Raw genomic sequence first — 20,993 nt, 5'->3', positions numbered from 1 at the left:
CGCAAAGCCCATGTACTATGCGGGGCGGGATTGGTCAGCCCTCGACAAGACCGCATCCCGCGCGGGCCTGTCCCGCTGAGACCCGTTTGAACTGAAGACCGCGGCGGGACGGGACGGGACGGGACGGGAAGACCCAATTGCCATCTCTAGCCATGATATTAAACAAATTGGTTATAAAATCTAATAAAAAAAGAAAACTTTAAATATCACCTTCTCATTTTGAAATCAATGGTCGAGTAAAGCTCTCAAGAAGACATGGTCAATAGTCCGAAAAATATAAAAGGGATGCAACTTGCAGTATTCTTAAGTATTTTAGTGACGCATATGAATGAATAATGTACTTATGTAAATGACATATAAGTATATAACCAACCTAATTGAATTTGTTATCAGTATATTTTTGTTTTTTTATAACAGGTTTGAAGTACTATTTCCCATCTGATTTCATTTACTTTTTTATATACAAAAACATATGAATAATGTGGAAGAGAATTAAGATATATATGGGATAAAGTCAACATGAAACATCTCAGTCTGGAATTTCTTGTTTTCACTTTTCAAAATCCGAGCTGAAACAGTGTTATCACACGTATATGATTTAAAAACTGTGAAATAGTTCGTTTTTTCATAGTTGAATGAAATTTGAGATAGTTTATGAAATATCTATTTAAGAGTATTTCCAATGGATCATTCTATTTCTTTTTTTTTTCAAAATAAATAACTCTATAATGGAACTAAATTCTATTCCAAAGCAACTCTATTGTGGAGAAAATGTCATATTCAACAAAAAAAATCTATTCATTATGAAGTAAACTTATCTTTCATTTAATTATAGAGTGAAAAATGAAATAGGATCGAAGATATTTTAGCTATTGGAGAATAAATAATTAGAACCAAAATTTAAACTAGTATCCAATCATCCAAAGTTAACTAAACTCAGTTAAATCTATACTCTTAAAAGAGGAAAAACCCAAAAAATATCTACTTTAAAAGGTTGTTGCACCTATTATTAACCAATTAATTTTTTGGTCCTACATAATATTTTCTAGTGTTTCTCTAACTATACTAATGATAGTTAATTCTCTCTAAAGATACATACATTACTCTTACCATATATATGATATTTTTTGGTATACGAAATTTTTATACATAAATCCATTATATTAATTTTTTATAAATACATTATACTAACATATAATCTTTTCTAACTGTGTCTCATGAATCTCATGACCAAAACGTTATTGATTTATCCCAATAAAAAAAAATTATGTTGGTCATGGTTGCCATCCTTTCCATTGATAGAAACATTGCCCAAATATTAAATTTTGAAACTAAAAGTTATTTACAAAAATAAAATAAAAGGAAATTACATAAAGTTATGTTTTTATAACTAAACTTCTTAAATTTTTGTTTACATTTTAAAATCAAATAAATATCAAAACTATGATTTGTTAAATTTATGTTTATTATTAACTATATAAATTTAATATAAATAAATTTTTCTGAATATAAAATTTTGCAACAAATATTGTAACCTAACTATTATTATAAATAAAACTATCTAACGTATTCATACCAAACATTTTCATCCTACCTCATGGTTTCTACCAAATTAGAACATTGGCTAAAAATAATAAGTAAATAATAATGATGATAAAAAATAAATTTTAAATCTAAATTATAATAAACTATCAATAATGAAAACCTATCAATATATTTTGGTCTTCTTTATTTTTAATGACATAGTATTTTTTAAAAATAAAATATTAAATATTTTTTTTTATTTAATATTTTTTATATATCATTGGATATATCTTAGTTTTACATGAGTCAATCAGTGCTAGGTGATAGGTTAATAGCGAGTTTTCTATTTTTACTAAGTTTTATTAAGTTTTTAAATAGTGGTTATTTATATACGAATCACTAGATTCATCGATTCTACCATAGATCTGGATCATGTCAACTGAACGATAAATGTATATTATGTTACAAACTTTAAACACATAATTTTATAATTACCAATTTTTTGTTTCTTATAAAATTTTTTTTTTAAAAAGAAATAAATCACGCGCTTGGAAAAGCGTGGGTCAAAATCTAGTTTTACTATTAATTTAGAATCTTATTTTATCTACTGATAAGGAGTTTGTCATTCAAATTTTAAATGGTCCAACAAGACATGTAACAATTAGAGAATTATAAATACATTTATTATAATTTTGTTACTAAAACATTGGTCATCCGAATGTATTGATTTTGATTAACACTCACCTAACCGAAATTTACCAACCACAATATATTTAATTTATGTGCATAAATATTTTTAGTATATAAAATTTAAATATTTTTATATGTTTCAAATTACTTCAAACACTATCTTATAGTAAGTATATAATAAATATTTATAGTTCTTATTTTTATATTTTTTAATTGGTATACGTTTGTTAACTATATATATATATATATATAAATATAATAATTCATATAGTTTTCATATAGTGTTATGTTTTTGTAACATTTATTATTTTTGTATAATGTTATATTTTGTGATTATTTTAAATAGTGCTTGTTTATGGTATGTTTTTATAATTATGTATACCTTAAATTTATAATTTCAGCAATCAATATATTGAAATTTTAGTCTAACAATGTTTCAAAAATACAAAGAAAATTGGAAAATGTTTTATAAGTTATATTTGGTAATTAATACCTATAAAATTCAAAAATGGGAATACTAGATGTACTTACAAAATAATATGCTCAAAATTTAGTCAATATATCGACATTATCTTTTATAAAATATTTAGGATCTATGTAGATTTGTTATATATCGTTTAACCTGCCTCAATCAATGCAAAACGTGAACACTTATTTTTACAATTTTTAATAATTAAACTAAACCGTAGAACTATATATATTAGTTCCAAAATCCTCAATAACTGGTTCATACAACCTGCCTAGATTAATATAAAACTGTTGATACAATCATTAAATAGAGTATATCCCCTATATATTAAAAGAGAAGCATTACAACATATTTTTGTAGCCACATGTCATCACCACAATCATTCTTACAATCCTTAGAAAAATATGTTGGTCCATATAAATATATAATAAGCTTTTTATTAAACTAACCATAAATTAATCATAAATGTTCATCATTGTTTTCTTAAATAAAAGTCACGGAATTACCTAATGTGACTAAAATATATATGACAATTAATAATTTTGAATAATAAAGATTTGATAAAAATTAGTCTATTCTCTATCATTTTTTAAAATTTTAACTTATTTAAATAAAGTAAACAACCACACTAACTATATAATACAAATTTAGATTTTTTCATATATGTTATATTTTGAATTTTTAAAAACGAATATAAATGACTAAAGTTGTTAAAAATCTCACATTAAAATTTTTGTGATCCATGGTTTAAAATTTATGTTATAACAAGATACAAATGATTACGAAATTACATAAGTATGAAATCTCATTTGATAAATATTATATATATGTATATTAATATTTTCAAAAATAAATTATATATCATATATAATATATATATGTATTTTAATTTCGAATTTGTTTTGAATTTTTTTGATAAACATTTTGAATAATTATTGACAACTTAATATTAAGATTTTAAATTTTGCATTGAATGTTTTTAAAATTTTAAATTACTAAAACTATTAAACATCCCACAAATTTTTTATTGTTATCATTGATTTAAAAATTTTGTTATAAAGAAATACAAATGATCAAAAATAATATGAGTATAAAATATTTTTAATAGATGTCAATATTAAAAATGTACTATATATCTATTTTAATTTCATTTAAACTTAATTTTATACCATATAAAATAGAAAAACAATGTTTGTTTGGATTAATAAAATTTATTTAAGTATTTGTACCAATTTAATTATATACGTAATAGTTACTAAATTTTTAATTATTTAATATATATTTATTATTTCCTAATATATAAAAAATATATAATACTTAAAAATAATTTATATATAATATTCATCCCGTGCAAGGCGCGGGTCTTAGCCTAGTATTCTAATAATCTTAAAATTTTAACAAATGATTCAAATTTTTCCGCGGATACAATCAGTCTAAATTAATGTGTATATTCTAATAATCGTAAAAAATTTTAAGTGGAAAATGTAAACTAAATATTTTCTTAACAAACCATTATACCTAATTAAATATACATCTGCACTAAACGCTTTAAATATATTATTTAAAATACAAATTTCATTCGCACAAACAAACAAGAACTAAAACTAAAACTATTTATTTTTATCATCGCTCCTCTATATCTATCACATTGCTAAAAAGCCATTTAAGACTATCTTGTGAATTCATGTAATTGCACACTTTTAATATTTCGCAAACCAAAGCAGGGAACCAAATTCATGCATCATGCAAGAAAACCTTTTCTCCTCAAGTACAAACATGGTTCATGGTAGGTCATTAAGAATTTCTCAGCGACCATGCATCCGAAAAATATCAAGCAACCAGTCAAGTCTACAAACTCTCTTTCACTTGTAATACTTCCATCCAAGATTATAATGTATAACTATTATTGAAGAAATTTTGAATAATCATTTTTGACTGGTAAGTTGTTTTAAATCAATTATATTTATATTATATTTATATTTGACGAGTTGTAAAAATTATTTTTTTGCAATGTATTTTATCTAGTGTAGACTATAGACGTTGTATAAATTTCAAAAAAGATGAGAGAGGAGTTTCTCTAAGACACGGAGTTCAAGACAGCCGCCTCCGAAGCTTCTCCGCCAATGAAGATCTCTCACTGGTGCAGCCCCTCCTCTTCCTCCTCATGAAAGGCGAGGTATCCTCCACTGCGTCGGTGCTTGAGTCACTCACTGGCGTGAAGTCTCTGTCTCCCTCCATGGCGTTAACTGTAGCTGGCTCAACATCTCCTCCTCTCCCGCCCTCTGAACCTCCAGATCCATACATCGGCGTAGCTTTTCCGGTGGACCCTCCTGACCCCCCACCGTCTCTCATCCTCCATGACCCCATGTTTCACCCCTGTCCCACATGTGCTTCACGGTTACTTCAAGCATCACTATCTCCAGATCTGAGCATGGCGTTCACAAAACTTGACAAATCTCTGGATATGAAACCGCTGAAGCTCATTCTAACTCATTTAGCCCTAGTCTCTTCAATCCATCATTATGAGCTCATGAGATCTAGAAGCGGGCCTTCCATCGGTTGGAAACCGGATCTACAAAGAACAACTTCCAAGTACTCAAAAATCTCAGATTTAAATGGGAAGTCTCCTCAGCCACCGATATGTCCTTCTCAGAAGATGCCGCTGGAGCCCTTTAAAAATCTACAAGTCACAATTATGCAGGCTCCTCCTCATCACCAAGCCGTTCCGGCGAGGAACACCCATAATGAACGTTTGCCAAACCCACCCTTAAGGGCTTTGATTCTCCCTCTACAAGATGTGTATGTTGATGCGAGGGTCTTGGTGGAAAAAAGAATTGTATCCAAGCTTGCCTCTCTCCAATAAGCAACAAACCGAAGTCTCGAGGACTGGCTTTTGATTGTTAAAATATTTGTGGTGATTGGCTCTGTGGATGGTATCCATTTCTCACCTATGCGCTTTCACTTTTCTTATCGACCGGATCTGGTACCATGTATCTGTACTCTTAACTTTCGACCAGATTGGGATTCACGAAGCTCGACCATCATCTCCATGCCGTTAACATCTTGCGTTGGTGGCTGTCTCTGCTATTCCGGGAAGAACCCGCTCTTCTTGTCGCAGTCGTTAGATTTATTCCAAAAATGTCTAGTCAAGTTCATCATCAGAGGTCAACCCCGACAAGAGTAATTATCAAGCCAATATCAACATCGTTCATCAATCAACCACCGAAGGCCAACAAAATCACAAGCTCAAGCGCTACATTGTTTCACAATCCGAAAAGACAAAAGCTTACTCTTACCAGCCCAGTAACTTTAACCATTATGGTTAAGTTTACTCAAACTTCCTCTCGTCAAGGCCGAGAGAGATCGTCATCCACTTCCTCATTTCAGGAGAGAATCTTTTCACCACAGTCCCTCTTTGTAAGAGGTAATTCTCACCCCGTATCCAAAACGTGGACCATCGATGATGCTGGAACATCCACATCTCACTCAACGTCAGCTTCTTTTGTGGTGTCGCCCCTAATTGCGGAAACTTTGGCAATGCAGAACGCCATGATCTCTGCTCACAGTTGTGGGATAAAGTCTCGCAGCTTAGAAGCTCTTTTTAAAAGCTTCCGGGTTTTACCTATGATTCAAACCGTTTAACCTATCCTTTTGATGCTTTAGTTTTTAATGTAACAAGTGAGTTTCACTCTCTGGCACTGAGCTCTCTACTTGTAATCTTCGATTAAGCTTAATATAATCCTCTGTTTCACAAAAAAAAAGGACTATAGACGTTGCTGGACAAACAACTGATGTAGGAGACTTATGTACTGTTCAAGTACTTGGAAAAGAGAGGAATACATTGGAATTCTTTCTCGTGGACCAAAAGTAAGTTGTGACTGCCAAAAATATAATATTTTCTATTCATAGTTTCTGTTATAATCTGATAGATGTTTTAATAATTGCAATGAACAAAGTTTGTTTATGGGGACTGTTTGCTCAGAATATTTTTAATTCATATCAAAAGTAAGTAGAAAAGAAAATACTATGTTCAATCAGATTTGCAAAAATCTGTTTGTACAAAAGATTGTCAATTACTTTGGAAAAAGTTTATTAATTTTGGAGTTATAATAATATCTCATAATAATAATTTTCTTTCGATAAATTTGTTACTCTATTTAACTCAAAAATTAGGAAAAATTAACCAACTAAAATAAATATGGTTATCCAAAAAATAAATTTACTACTTATATGGAAAATTAAAATATCATATTTATTTAATTTTTCTATTATTCTTAATTAATAACAAACAAAATATAATATTCAAATATAAAAAAATAATACTTACTTATAAACTATGGTTCAAGACTCATGCAAATATAACTATTATGAAAAAACAACAATATTTTACACAAATTTTTAATATTACAATAAAATAATTAATTAAAAGTCATAAACATAGTTAATGTATATAAATGAAAATTATCTCCCGCGATCACGCTAGTCATAGTCTAGTTTTTACTTATATTTGGATAATTTTGATACTTTAAATACTTTTGGAGAGTTTGAGTAGATCACCCCAATCAAACTTATGAGTTTGGTACTGAACACCCATAAACCAAAAAAATCTGACATGATCGATAAATAAAATAAATAATAATTCAGTAGATATCATTTTTTTTATAAGTCAGGCTAATGAAAACTAATTCAGAAGCTTGGGGCTTACTTGTCGAGTGAAATCTCTTTGTCCTTAGAAGATTTTTAGATTGAGAGGGAACGAAATACCTGTACAGTTGAATAGAGAAATAATATGAAATCGGAGACTATTAAATTACTAATTTTAAAAGTGGTTAAGTTTGTATATTCCAGAGACGATATTTTATAATATCGTTTCTTTTATTTTCACAAAAATTCTTTGTAGTTATATTTTAATTTTTCTCTCCCATTCAGTTATTATTGCAAGTTATTAAGTTGACAAATATATCCTATTATAGTTTTTATCGTCTGTAAATTTTGTATTGAGAAGACCAAGAGCAAAAACTATACATTTATGCATCTTTACACTGCACATATCAGTGTTTCAAATAAAAAACCTATTCACATATCAATTGCAAATTCTTTTATTTCTCTTTGTCAACTTAAGGAATTGACTAATTGGTATTTTTAAATTAAATATTTACTCTAAATTTGAGTTTCCATTATATTCAGCCAAAAACTTAGATATTAGTATTATCTTTGACTATTTCATCTACTTACCGTACATCAAGAGAAAACTGTCTTTAAATTTAGTATATGACCTACAAAAGAAATATGACTTAAGCTGATCTTCTATCTCTCTTCTCTTTCTACCTTTTTATTTTCCTCTCGTTTTCACTATTCTGTTTACTCATTTTTACTCTCAGATTTGCCAGTCACATTATAATTGTTTTGTTTTGCACATGATTTATTTTCAAAGGGAAAATGAGCAGAAATTTTCAGATAAACATGAAGAATATCTTTATAGCTTCCTTGTAACTAGTCTTCAGTAACCAATATCAGATTTAAAATGCTAAGATAGACATTGGCTTATGGTCTATCTTCAGCTAAAGAAGAATTGAGACGAATCGATCATAAGTACTTCACAAAAAAGGAAGTACCACCACCAGCTACTCTCAGATGAGATGAGACAAAATTACCAAACTAAGCTATGGATTTTATGTACAATTAAAATATGATATTGAGTAAAAATAAAAAAGAAAATTTTATTTTATCTATGCTTAGTTTATAAATGATGATGAGCTTTAAATATAGTTTATGCATCAGCCTGCCAAGTGTTGTATTGATAGGTGTCATTTTCTTTTATCTATTGGCTAGGATGAGACATGCGCCTTGCGCATGGTGAAATATTGGAAAAAATATGTATTAATGATTATATGAAAACATAACTTACATTGTATAGGTTTATTTAAACATAATTATTCGTATTTTAATAAATGGTCTAACCTACAATTGCTTAGGATTCTTTCCAACTTCTGTTGTGGGACATTTGTCCCTAATAATAATTTTATTTTTAATTGATAATTAATCAATAGAATGTATTCAAGAGATTTTAGACTTAGCCCAATGAATTTTAAAATATTTTTCATATAATTCCCTAAGTGCTAGATAATAATGCGATATGCGTGAAACAAAATAATTTGTATAAAATCTAAAGACAAAATGTTAAAGACATGTAGCTGAAAATATTTGTTAAATAGAAAGGTCCATAAATATAAAACAACAATAATAGAACAACTTTTTTTTATCAATAATAGAAAAAACTTTTAATGTTAAAAAAAAAACAAAACACAACAACATATATTAAAGTATTAGCTACAAACATAACAAACACCTTTATGTGAAACCAAATCAATTAACATATCTCAATGAAAATCGTATATATAAGAGATAATCAGTAATTATTGGGCTCTTTGATACTATATATATTAAACAGTATGTTGGGTTCTTTGTTAAGGTTTCAGGTAAAAAAATACGGGTTCAAAGTTAGTTTACATGCCTTTATGATAATAATGAAAAATGAGTACTCGGGATATTAATTAATAATAAATACTTAATTTGACATATATTTTTTGGATACACCGATTATTATAGATATACTTCTTACCAAATATGTTCATATATGACACAATAATTTATGTCATATAATTGAAATTAAGTTATTCCAGTCAAATATGTCCATATAGAACACATATATTAATAGTAATTAATTGTAAATGTGATTCGACATATAAGTATTTTTATGAAATTATTCGCTGACCTATATTATGTTATATACCTATATTTATTATGTAATATACGTATTTTTATATAACGGTCTCTAGCGAATTAATTTTGGACCGACATTTTTTTTTATTGATTTTTAAGCTGTCACGTCAGGCTAATTGACATCCTAATTAAGTGACAACTCAGAATGACTTTTTTTAAGTATTATAAAATACTTGTTATAATTTTTTAAATGTTTCTCTATTAACATATAAGAAATTTATCAGAAACCATCTGAGTTAAGCTACCCGGAGAAATCTCAAAGTACAAGCTAAGAACACACATACACATCGGATTTGTCTTCTATCAAATCATTATTTTCACTAATCAGTAATCACTTATGATTAAATGATTAATTTGATTGATGAGAAAAACAGAAGAACGAATGATAATTTTATCCCTTTAAAAAAATTAAATGATTGGTTAGTGTAATTAAACCTTTTGACTATATATTATGTCATGAATAAAGGTTATATTTATAAAATTATGATCTATAATTTAATGACAAAATTATGTAATATTGTTTGTAGAACCTTGTTTTATGGAATAATCCAAAAGAGCACGTAATAAAATCCACTTAATGATTATCTAACTAATAAGGATGGAGTGTCATGTGAAAATCGACATGGATGGAACAACCCTATGATAAGCAATCATCATGTACAAAGAATTGTGGGTTTTATCAAAAAAACTTCCAAACCCTATTGGAGTATACCTAAATGACTTACAACACTATAAAATCAAAAGGAGCCACACAAACCATCATAGTTTTTGTCTTTCCAAATATTTTTATATTTTGATTAAGAAAAAAATCATACCTTTGTATACTTATACGAACTCTACTTCTACATTTCCTAGTGAATATGATGTTTTAATTGCTTATGTTTTATAAAAATAATTACCGTTACAACTGTATTAACTAATACTTATATGAAATATAACAATATCGTGAATAGAAATGCTTTATAACAACTAGCCAGTGTGCCAAAGAAAAAGTGAACGTGTGACAACACAAATGACATATGATCAAGACGACGATATTATAAAGTTGGAAAAGGCTTGGTACATCAAGGAAGGGTTGAGGCTCGCTAAAAGTAAAAACGAAGGAGAAGATATAAGTCTTAATAATACCCCCTCCGTTCCTTAATGATAGACATTTTAGAAAAAAAAATTGTTTCACAAATATGTATTTTTGTCTTTTCTATGAAAAAATTATAAACTTCAAGAAAAGTAATTGACTTTATTGAATTACTATTGGTTAAAAGTTATTGAAAATTACAGAAAACGATATATTTATTATGGTAATTTAATGTGTTTTTTTAATATGTGTGAAGATACTAAAAATCTATCTTTGTGGAACAGAGGGAGTATAACATACTAACATAAGCTCAATTTACAAAGGATATTAAACTATATTGAGGAGAAAAGAACATAATCGATTTGTTACATTCAGTTTGCATCACGTAAATGTTCTTTATGGATCAAAGGTTTATAATTAAATTAACATCAATATAATTAAAGTAAGTTGATATATCATTGTTTTGGGGATTTTTGACCATTATATAAGTACGGTTTAAAAGTCTGTTGGTATTTTGGAACAAGACTATATATTTTGGAACACTTTGGAACTAGAGGTGAATTTAACCCCCCCCCCCCCCCCCGTTGGTCTCGGTCGACACCGATCGCGTACAACAATTCTCCATGAGTTTTAACAAGTTTCAAGAAATAGAAGATTGGTCCAAAGTTTCTACTTATTTGTAAACAAGTCTTTTTTCATATTTGAGACTATATATAGATTTTCGAAGTCCCTATTTTGTAAATTTAGATTTTGATTCAAAGTTCTACTTATTTGTAAATCAGAACTCACTTCGTAGAGAGAAGATTTCAATGTTCCTAAATTCTCTTTTGATTTCTTAATGAAATTATTCAATGAATGATTACTGTTTCATTAACCATGTCTGAGCAATTTGCTTCTTATATTTAGGGGTTTTCAAAGGTTAAAGATGGATTGTTAGATTAGACAAAGTTGTTAGGGTAATCTTATATTTTTTTTATTTGGATTGAATTAATGTTAGTCCTAGATTGATCACGTAGAATTTAGATCTTAGAATAATTGATAGACATGAACGTTTTATTGATTTCCTAAGTTAATCTTAGATGAGCAAAATACCAATCTGCAAAGAAGTTTGGTTTATGGATTTTGTGAACTTATCAAACTTATGTTAATGCTTGTATGAACTGTTGAATTTCCAAACAAATTTGGAATTCTATGATCTAGACATATATAATCTCTACACGGAAAGTTGCTTGATTTGAATATTGTGCTTTCAGTTAAAGAATGATTCTTAAATAAATCATTAGCAATTTGCTTTATATGCAATACTGATTTACTTGAGAATATTCCTAAGGCTAGCATTTTTTTAATCAAAACTACAACAATTAAGATATCTCCTTTTATTTACATTACATTCATTTTTGCTTAGCTTAATTTGAAAACTGATATTTATTGAGTGATCTTAAGTTTATGTTGATTCGACCCCTAACTACTACGACTGCACCTCTGAATTTATAGTTTTGAGGATATCATAAGTCTATAGATATTACACAGTCTGGCTCAATGACAATTAAAGTCAAATAGAACATTCCATTAAGAATGTGGAACAATATATTCGAAGCGTTTGAGATCAATAGAAATTTTTTGCTTGGATCATAAAAGTGTTTTAACATTATAACGAATGTTACGGACTAAAATAAGATAAAATATTCATGATTTGAGTTTAGTTCAATGGAAAAGAGAGATGACTTTTATGGAATGACTGATAGATCATTAGTTTGACTAGATTGTTGGGGATTAAATAAAGTTGAGAAGTATAATGTTGCATCAGTTTCTTGCATGATTCATCAATTTTTTCCTCTCTAATATTATATTTGGTGGTCTTCTTAATTTTTGTGAGATGTAAGAAACGGAAGTGAGAGAAAAATAAAGAAAAAATGTTAAGTTTCGAAACTATTATGGACAACAAAAAGCTTTTAAGAAAATTATGTCAATAAATTATTTTTACCTAAAATTCTTATTTGACTCAGTCTTTTTGTTCTAAATCCGCATCAAATGTCAATACTTTTGTTCCCATGACTAGAAAACTTGTAAAACTTTGGAAAAACTCTGTCCCTAGTTGAAGGAAATCAATTGTAAATTGTGGGCTCTTATTACTGGGACTTGGAAAAAATAGTGTAAGTTTAAGCTATTTTTGATGCATGTTGCTGTGATCTTATTGATGGTTATGTAGTTTTAGTTTTTACTTATGCAGAATAAATCATGATATGCATAAAAATTTTTATTTGAACTATGCAATATAATCATTAAGGTTGATTAAATATGTGAAAGAGCGTGAATTATTTGTAAAAGCGTGTAGACTATTTGAAATCCCATCCATTGTGAAAGAACGGTAGCCATGATTACAACGTCGGGATAACACCCCATGTGCAATTATTCACATGAAGTAGTTGGTTAAGATACACGAATGTGATTGTATAAATGATCATCGAGTTATCAAGTATTTGTGGTTATGATCCATTTGGTTTAAGAGAATGACTGAGTAAAATGGATGAAAAAAATTAGATGTGCGGAAAGATGTTGGTAATAATGATGGGGAAATAAAATATAAAATTTTATCTATATTTTATGACATGTGTATGCATATAATAGTTATTGTTTTGCATATGATGATAATGTGTTTCATGATGAATATAATGTTCGTTTTTGGGTAATTGATCTATATTGAGTGGACTGCACTGAGAAAACTAATTCCTCATGACTCAACTTTTTTTTGTAGGTGACCATAATTGGAAGACTGCACATGATAAGAGCTTAAGATAAACTGATTTAGTGTTCAATGTCAGCCCTTGGCATAAGCTACATAAGTAGGTGACTAGGACACTTAAATTGTATTGAAAAAATTACATTGCATGTGTTTTATTGTTATTATTTTTCTATATGAGCCTTTTTTGAAAAATGTTTTGACTTAATGCTATAAATAATTTAACTATGTTTGGGGCATCCCTGGTAGTGTTGTACCTCTCACAAAATAAAATGTGTGTTTAAAATGTTCAAATTATTCTGAGTGCTATACTCCAACCAGATTTACATGTATATTTTAGTTACTTGTCAAACTTAAGTACAATACAAATTTAAGTTTTTTTAAAAATACTTGGGTTTCTTAAGGCACTATTTAATTTGGATATACTAACTATTATATATATATATATATATCTCAGGTTGACAAGCTTTGCACATTCTTTGATAGGAAATGTGGTCTTGGACATTTATTATAGGGTCTCCACATCAGTTCTCAGAACCTTAAATCAAATGTGCACAAACGTAGTATTTGTTGTTCAATAATGATTAGGGATGTTAGAAATGTGTTATTAGAGCATGTTGTATTATGTTTATATAGTAATATAATTCCTCTAAAGAAGATGTAGCTAAACATAGAGTTAGGAGATGACTATTTGTTCATAATAAAAGCATCTCCAAAACTAACTTAGATCGAAGAAAAATTAAACGATATGCAGTGAGTTGATAATCTTGAAATATTTTGGCTTGTTCGAACATTGGAGTATGATAGTGGTTGTGGTATGGAAAGAAAAATAAAATAAGTGAAAGTGTGTGAATGGGTTATCATGATCGAATTTAGAGTAGATTAAAGGGGAATCACATGAAATAAGATGTTACACAATGTGGAAGTTTGAAAAATATTTTCTTAATCCATTGTATAGTGACTTAATTCTACTGCAACTTTTAAAAGAAAGAAACTACATCAAAGAACTATAGTCAAATGATAGGAATTAAAAAGGTAAAAAGATGATTATGTAGGGAGAAATTATTAAAAAAAGGAAGTATCATTCATATGTCATGGAATTATCCTTATGGTTGCTTTATGGGTTTAAGGAAGTAGGAATTAAGATTAGATAAACTTTATTTTGACTACTTAGAAACTTGCTCAGAACGTAAATGATGCTAAAAGAGATTTGAGAGTAAGAAAAAAGTAAATTTATTTATATGACTCAAATTTAAATATGACACAACAAAAGATAAAGAATGATATGCCAATGCCTTTAAATGTATTGTCTTCATCTTGGAGCAGTCTATTGTCAACCGTTTTGTTCAATTACAGCCCTTAAGACTAATATTATATGATTTTAAGGGATTCACTTGAATATTTCATCACAATGAAGAATTTAAATCCGCTTAGATTAAAATAATTAAATGAAGAATTCACGGTATATTAGAGATAATTTACTTTTTAATGATTTTTTTTTTACAAATGCGGTTCATTTGTAGGATGGAGAATGTTTAACAAAATGAAGACTTGTTTCAAAACATGAGAAATATATGTTTTGGATAGAAAAAGTGGATAGTGTAGATAACTGAATAATTGGATAAGAAATTTAATGAACCCGATGAAAGAAGATCCAAGGGAAGTCTAAAGAGAAAATGAAGCAAACATCAATTGATTTAATGAAAAGATGGTCAACAGAAGGAATAAGGTTGTTGTGAGATTATAGTAAAGGAATATCGGCAAGGTGGAAAATAAGTTAACTATGGATGAATAAACCTGGCTAGTCTAAGTTTTAACTTACAAGGTGGAAAATTGTTACTGGCAGTTAGAAAAGGAAAAGTTCCCTACTTGCAACTTTAAAGTGTTTAATGTCGTGATATATTGGAGAATTTATGTGATACGAGCACTGCTGGAGTGACCTCTCGGAGCGACGGCATGAGGTCGCTGTGCACCACATCCCGGAGCGACTCATCCAGAGCGACTGCACAAGGTCGCTCGCGTTTTCATCGTCCGGAGACACACATTTACACCTCGGAGCGACCTTCCAGAGCGACGTGCTGAAGTCGCTCCCGAAGCTTGGAGCGACCATACCAGAGCGACAGGAAGAAGTCGCTCGCGTTTTCATCACCCGGAGACGCGAGAACGAACCCGGAGCGACCTCTCGCAGCGACACAGCGAGGTCGCTCCCAAAGCCTGGAGCGACTTGTCGGAGCGACGGGCTGAGGTCGCTGCGTGTTTTATTTCTGCTCGAACTTGTGATTTCTCAAGGGCATTTTGGTCATTTCATTATGCACGTTTTTATTTTCTAAACCTATGTTTTATTACTCTGTAAGCCACCAGAAGGCAGATCATCTTTGTTCTTAGAAAAAACCACCAAAAACCTTTGGAAAGTCACCTCTTTGAATCAATTGATCAGTTTATTATTGAAATTCTGTGTTCTTATTTATTTTCTGTGTTTCTCTACATGATTAATCTGAAATCCAACATGGGTTTAAGAGGAATCATGGAGATTAGTGAGTAATCACCTTTTGAATTCATGGGTTAGGGAGATTAAGGGTGATTAGGTTAGAACTAGGATGTTTTAGTGTAGATCATTCATATTTCCTTGCTAGTAGAGTGAACATAAAGCATCTTCTGAGTTGGCCACTCAGTTGTTGATCCTTAGGCATTTCTCACCCGAAAGGTGTTCGATGAAATGCCCGAGACAACTCTCCTAGGCTTTTAGCATGCTCTGCCAAAGACATTTGTTGTTAGAGATGCTAAGATAGCTAATAGACTTGTTAGTAATGATTGCTTTCATATATTCAACCAAAGACATTTGATGTTTGAATTGTGTTAAGTAAATGAACATTCATCTAGACATAGAGTTTGTTTAGGATTGTGTCTAAGCTTAAGGTTAATAGATTGATTGATCGTTTGCCATCTTTAGTTCGAAACTTGATCACCCGAGGTCTAATCCCTATATCCATGAGTTCTCTTTTCCAATAGTTAAGAAAGTATCATTTAGTTATTCCTTTTAATTAGTCATAGTTTAAAAACCCATCTAAATCATTGGTTGCACTTAGATTAAGTGATTACTTGCATTCTCGGTGCTTTGATATCTCTCAGAACTGGTTCGACAATCTTTTATACTACAACATTTGTCTTAGGAGCCTTGAAAACTCCTAACATCAAATTGGCGCCGTTGCCAAATTCTGAGTAGATTTGAACATTGAGATTTAGTCAATTGCTTGAGACTAAGTCATTTTTATTTTCTTTTGTTACTGACTCTTCTTCACCTCCCTTTAATCTACAGGTGTATGAACTTGAGGAGCAGGGGTCCATCAAACCTAGTTCCAAGAGCAGCATACATCAGGGCTTTAGAGAGAGAGTGTACTAGAAAGAGAAGAGAAGAAGAACATCAGGCTCAATTGCAGAGACTGAACACTGACATGGGAGACGTTCATCAAGAAGATGCAGGCGTCAATGGCGCTAACAACAATGGTCCACCTAACCAACAGCGAGCAGCTCGCCCCATTGGCACTTACGACCGTCCCAACATTCATGGTCATAGATTGGGAATCCGAGCACCCGCCGTGGCAGCCAACAACTTCGAGATCAAGTCAGGACTCCTCAACGTGATTGAGAACAACAAGTATCATGGCTTGGCTCTAGAGGATCCATTTGATCACTTGGACAGGTTCGACAGCTACTGTGGGTTGTCAAAAACCAATGGTGTGTCCGAAGATGCCTTAAAGCTCAAGCTATTCCCTTTCTCTTTGGGAGATAAGGCACGTCAGTGGGAGAAGTCTCTACCCAGCGACTCCATTACCACTTGGGATGACTGCAAGAAAGCATTCTTGGAGAAGTTCTTCTCTACTTCAAGAACTGCTAAGCTGAGAAACGAGATCTCCAGCTTTCAACAGAAGGGCTTGGAAGGTTTCAGTGAAGCCTGGGAGAGATTCAAGGGCTATCAAGCTCAATGCCCACACCATGGTTTCTCTAAGGAGAGCTTGCTGAGCACATTCTACCGTGGTGCTCTCCCTAAGTACAGAGCCAGACTGGATACAGCTAGTAATGGGTTCTTCTTGGGGAGAACTGAGGAGGATGCAGAGGAGCTGGTTGACAACATGGTTAAGAGTGATGCAGTCTACAGTGGAGACCACGACAGAAGCAGTAGAACTGAGGATAAGCAAACGAGGAAGGAGTTGAAAGCTCTACAGGATAAGATAGACATCCTCCTTGCTGATAAAGCTACCCAAGAGCAGCTGCACTTTGTCGGCAACCCAAGCCAAGAGACACCAGCTGTTGTCCATGAAGTTGAGGGTTTGGAAGGTCAGGAAGAGCTGTGTTTCATCAACAACAATGGTAGCTGGTACAAGAAAGAACCCAACTTTCAGTACAACAACTACCAACAGAAGTCCTATTCCAACAACCAGCAGAGTGGTTATCAGCCTCGGAACAATCAGCAAGGCAGCTATCAACCTCAGCAGAACCCTCCTCCTGGTTTCAACAACAAGGGCAACCATTCTTCCCAACAACAATCTAATCCCTCTACCTCCACTCCTCAAGTCAGCAGCACTGATGCTCTACTGAAACAAATCCTGGAGTCTCAAACAAGAAGTGAGAAGCATGTTGGCTATGAGTTGAAGAATCTTCACTCAAAGATTGATGGGAGCTACAATGAGCTCAACAACAAGTTCAGAGCTTTGGAGAACCAGTTTGCTGCCATGAACACTCAACAAAATCGCCAACAAGGTTCTCTACCTGGTAAATCTGAGCAAAACCCCAAGGAAACCATGAAAGCTATCACTCTCAGGAGTGGTAAGGAGTTACCTCAGAGAACTCTCACCAAGGATGCTGAGAAACAAAGTGAGGGGGTTGCCATCACCATAGATGATGAAGTGGTGATTGTTGATGAGAAGATCAATGACGAGATCTTGGAAAAGATAGTGGAAGCAAAAGGAAAGGAAAGGTTGGAGAAGAGAAGAAAACAGTTAAAGATGGTGAAGTTGTCACTCCTGCAAGTGAAAACTCTTTTGTTCCTCCTGCCTATGAACCCAAGCTTCCATTCCCAGGTCGATTCAAGAGGCAGCTGCTAGAGAAGTACAAAGCTTTGTTTGACAAGCAAATGAGTGAAGTCCAGTCACAATGCCCATTATTGATGCTTTCATGCTGATCCCTCAATACAGCAAGTTCCTCAAAGATGCTGTAGCTGCAAAGAAGAAAGAGATGGAGGGCATGGTGATTCTCACTCATGAGTGCAGTGCTATCATTCAGAGACTGGTCATTCCAAAGAAGCTAGAAGATCCAGGATGCTTCACATTACCTTGTGCTCTTGGGCCTATGGTATTTGATAGATGTCTCTGCGATTTGGGAGCCAGTGTCAGCTTGATGCCCCTATCTGTTGCTAAGAAGCTGGGTTTCACTCAGTACAAGAAGTGTAGACTTTCTCTGGTATTGGCTGATCGTTCAGTGAAGTACCCTGTGGGTATCTTAGAGGACCTCCCAGTGATGGTTGGAAATTATGAGATCCCTACAGACTTTGTGGTGCTTGAAATGGGTGAAGAAGCTCAAGATCCTTTAATCCTTGGAAGACCTTTCTTAGCCACAGCAGGAGCTATTGTTAATGTGAAAGAAGGCAAGATTGATCTCCATCTGGGTAAAGGGCACGTTCTGCATTTCGACATCAAGGAAGTAATGAGGAGGCCAACAGTTCAAGGACAAGTGTTCTACATCGAAGAGATGGATGCCCTTGCTGATGAACTCCTTGAAGAGTTGTCACTAGAGGACCCTCTACAGCATGCTTTAACTGTAGAGAAAGAGGCTGAGGTGATTGAGAACCTGGAGAGTACTGCCTATGGGATGATGCTGGATTCACACCAGGCGTTTTTCAGTAAGGACCAGTACGAGGAGCTTCCACAGATGGTTCACCAACAAGTCTCAGTCACTCAACGAGAGGACAACCAGCAGGATGACTGGAGTGAACTAAAGGCACCTAAAGTGGAGCTTAAACCTCTTCCCCATGGTGTAAGGTATGCATTCCTTGGTCCTAATGAAACTTACCCTGTCATTGTGAGTAGTGAACTTACTGAGAATGAGCTATCTGAACTTTTGAAAACACTTAAAAGATTTAGAAAGGCAATAGGTTACTCACTAGATGACATCAAGGGGATATCACCCTCTTTGTGCATGCATAGGATACATCTTGAGGATGAATCAATGACTTCTATCGAGCATCAAAGAAGGTTAAATCCTAACCTGAAGGATGTTGTAAAGAAAGAGATTCTTAAACTCCTAGATGCTGGTGTTATTTACCCTATCTCAGATTCTAAATGGGTATCACCTGTGCATGTTGTACCAAAGAAAGGTGGTATCACTGTGATCAAGAATGACAAGGATGAATTGATACCAACAAGAACCATCACAGGTCATAGAATGTGCATTGATTACCGAAAACTAAACTCTGCATCTAGAAAGGATCATTTTCCACTACCATTTATTGATCAGATGCTTGAGAGACTTGCGAATCACCCATTCTATTGTTTCCTTGATGGATACTCAGGATTTTTCCAAATCCCCATACATCCCAATGATCAAGAGAAAACGACATTCACATGTCCCTATGGCACCTTTGCATATCGAAGGATGCCATTTGGTCTATGTAATGCTCCAGCTACCTTTCAAAGGTGCATGATGTCAATTTTCTCTGATCTGATTGAGGATGTTGTGGAGGTATTCATGGATGATTTCTCTGTCTACGGATCTTCGTTTTCTGCTTGTTTGTCAAATTTGTGCAGGGTCCTACAGAGATGTGAAGACACCAACCTTGTGCTGAATTGGGAGAAGTGTCACTTCATGGTCAAAGAAGGGATTGTGCTAGGACACAAGATTTCAGAGAAGGGGATTGAGGTGGATAAAGCCAAAATCGATGTTATGGTTGGTCTGCCTCCACCAAAGACAGTGAAAGACATCCGGAGTTTTCTTGGTCATGCTGGATTCTACAGGAGGTTCATCAAGGACTTCTCCATGATCACTAGACCTTTGACCAGGTTGCTGTGCAAGGAAGCTACCTTCAGTTTTGATGTGGAATGTCTACAAGCTTTCAAGAAGCTGAAGGGTGAACTCGTTAGTGCCCCAATTGTCCAGCCACCTGATTGGGATCTCCCTTTTGAGATCATGTGTGACGCCAGTGACTATGCTGTGGGAGCTGTTCTGGGGCAGAAGAAAAATGGCAAAACCCATGTGATCTACTATGCCAGCCAAACCCTCAATGATGCTCAAATGAGGTATGCCACAACAGAGAAGGAGATGCTGGCAATTGTTTTTGCCTTTGAGAAGTTCAGGAGCTACTTGGTTGGGTCTAAAGTCATTGTCTACACAGATCATGCTGCCTTGAGACACCTTCTGGCCAAGAAAGATGCAAAACCCAGGCTTTTGAGGTGGATCCTTTTGCTCCAAGAGTTTGATATGGAGATCAAGGACAAACCTGGAGTTGAGAATGGAGTAGCTGATCATTTGTCCAGGTTGAGGATAGAGTCTGGTGTCTCTATTGACGAAGGACTTCCTGAAGAGCAGATCATGGCTATCGAAGGAGTGATAGCAGTTTGTGAGACTGGTAGGAAGCTGGAAGAGGTCAAAGCAACAGAGGAGAAAGAACCTTGGTATGCTGATCTGGTTAACTACCTAGCCACAGGAGAGAACCTTTGAAT

General features: G+C 32.7%; 1 non-coding gene across 1 annotated transcript; it reads right to left on the bottom strand.

Annotated features, from left to right (window-relative positions):
* Positions 1 to 17,174: 17,174 nt before the first annotated feature.
* On the bottom strand, positions 17,175 to 17,281 carry LOC117128644. Its single transcript, XR_004452038.1, has one exon. It is a non-coding gene; the product is annotated as a small nucleolar RNA R71 (small nucleolar RNA).
* Between the last annotated feature and the right edge of the window lie 3,712 nt (positions 17,282 to 20,993).

This window comes from Brassica rapa, chromosome A09, assembly GCF_000309985.2.
Source record: "Brassica rapa cultivar Chiifu-401-42 chromosome A09, CAAS_Brap_v3.01, whole genome shotgun sequence".
NCBI classification, from domain to species: Eukaryota; Viridiplantae; Streptophyta; class Magnoliopsida; order Brassicales; family Brassicaceae; genus Brassica; species Brassica rapa.
This window is presented reverse-complemented; position numbering and strand designations above follow the sequence as displayed.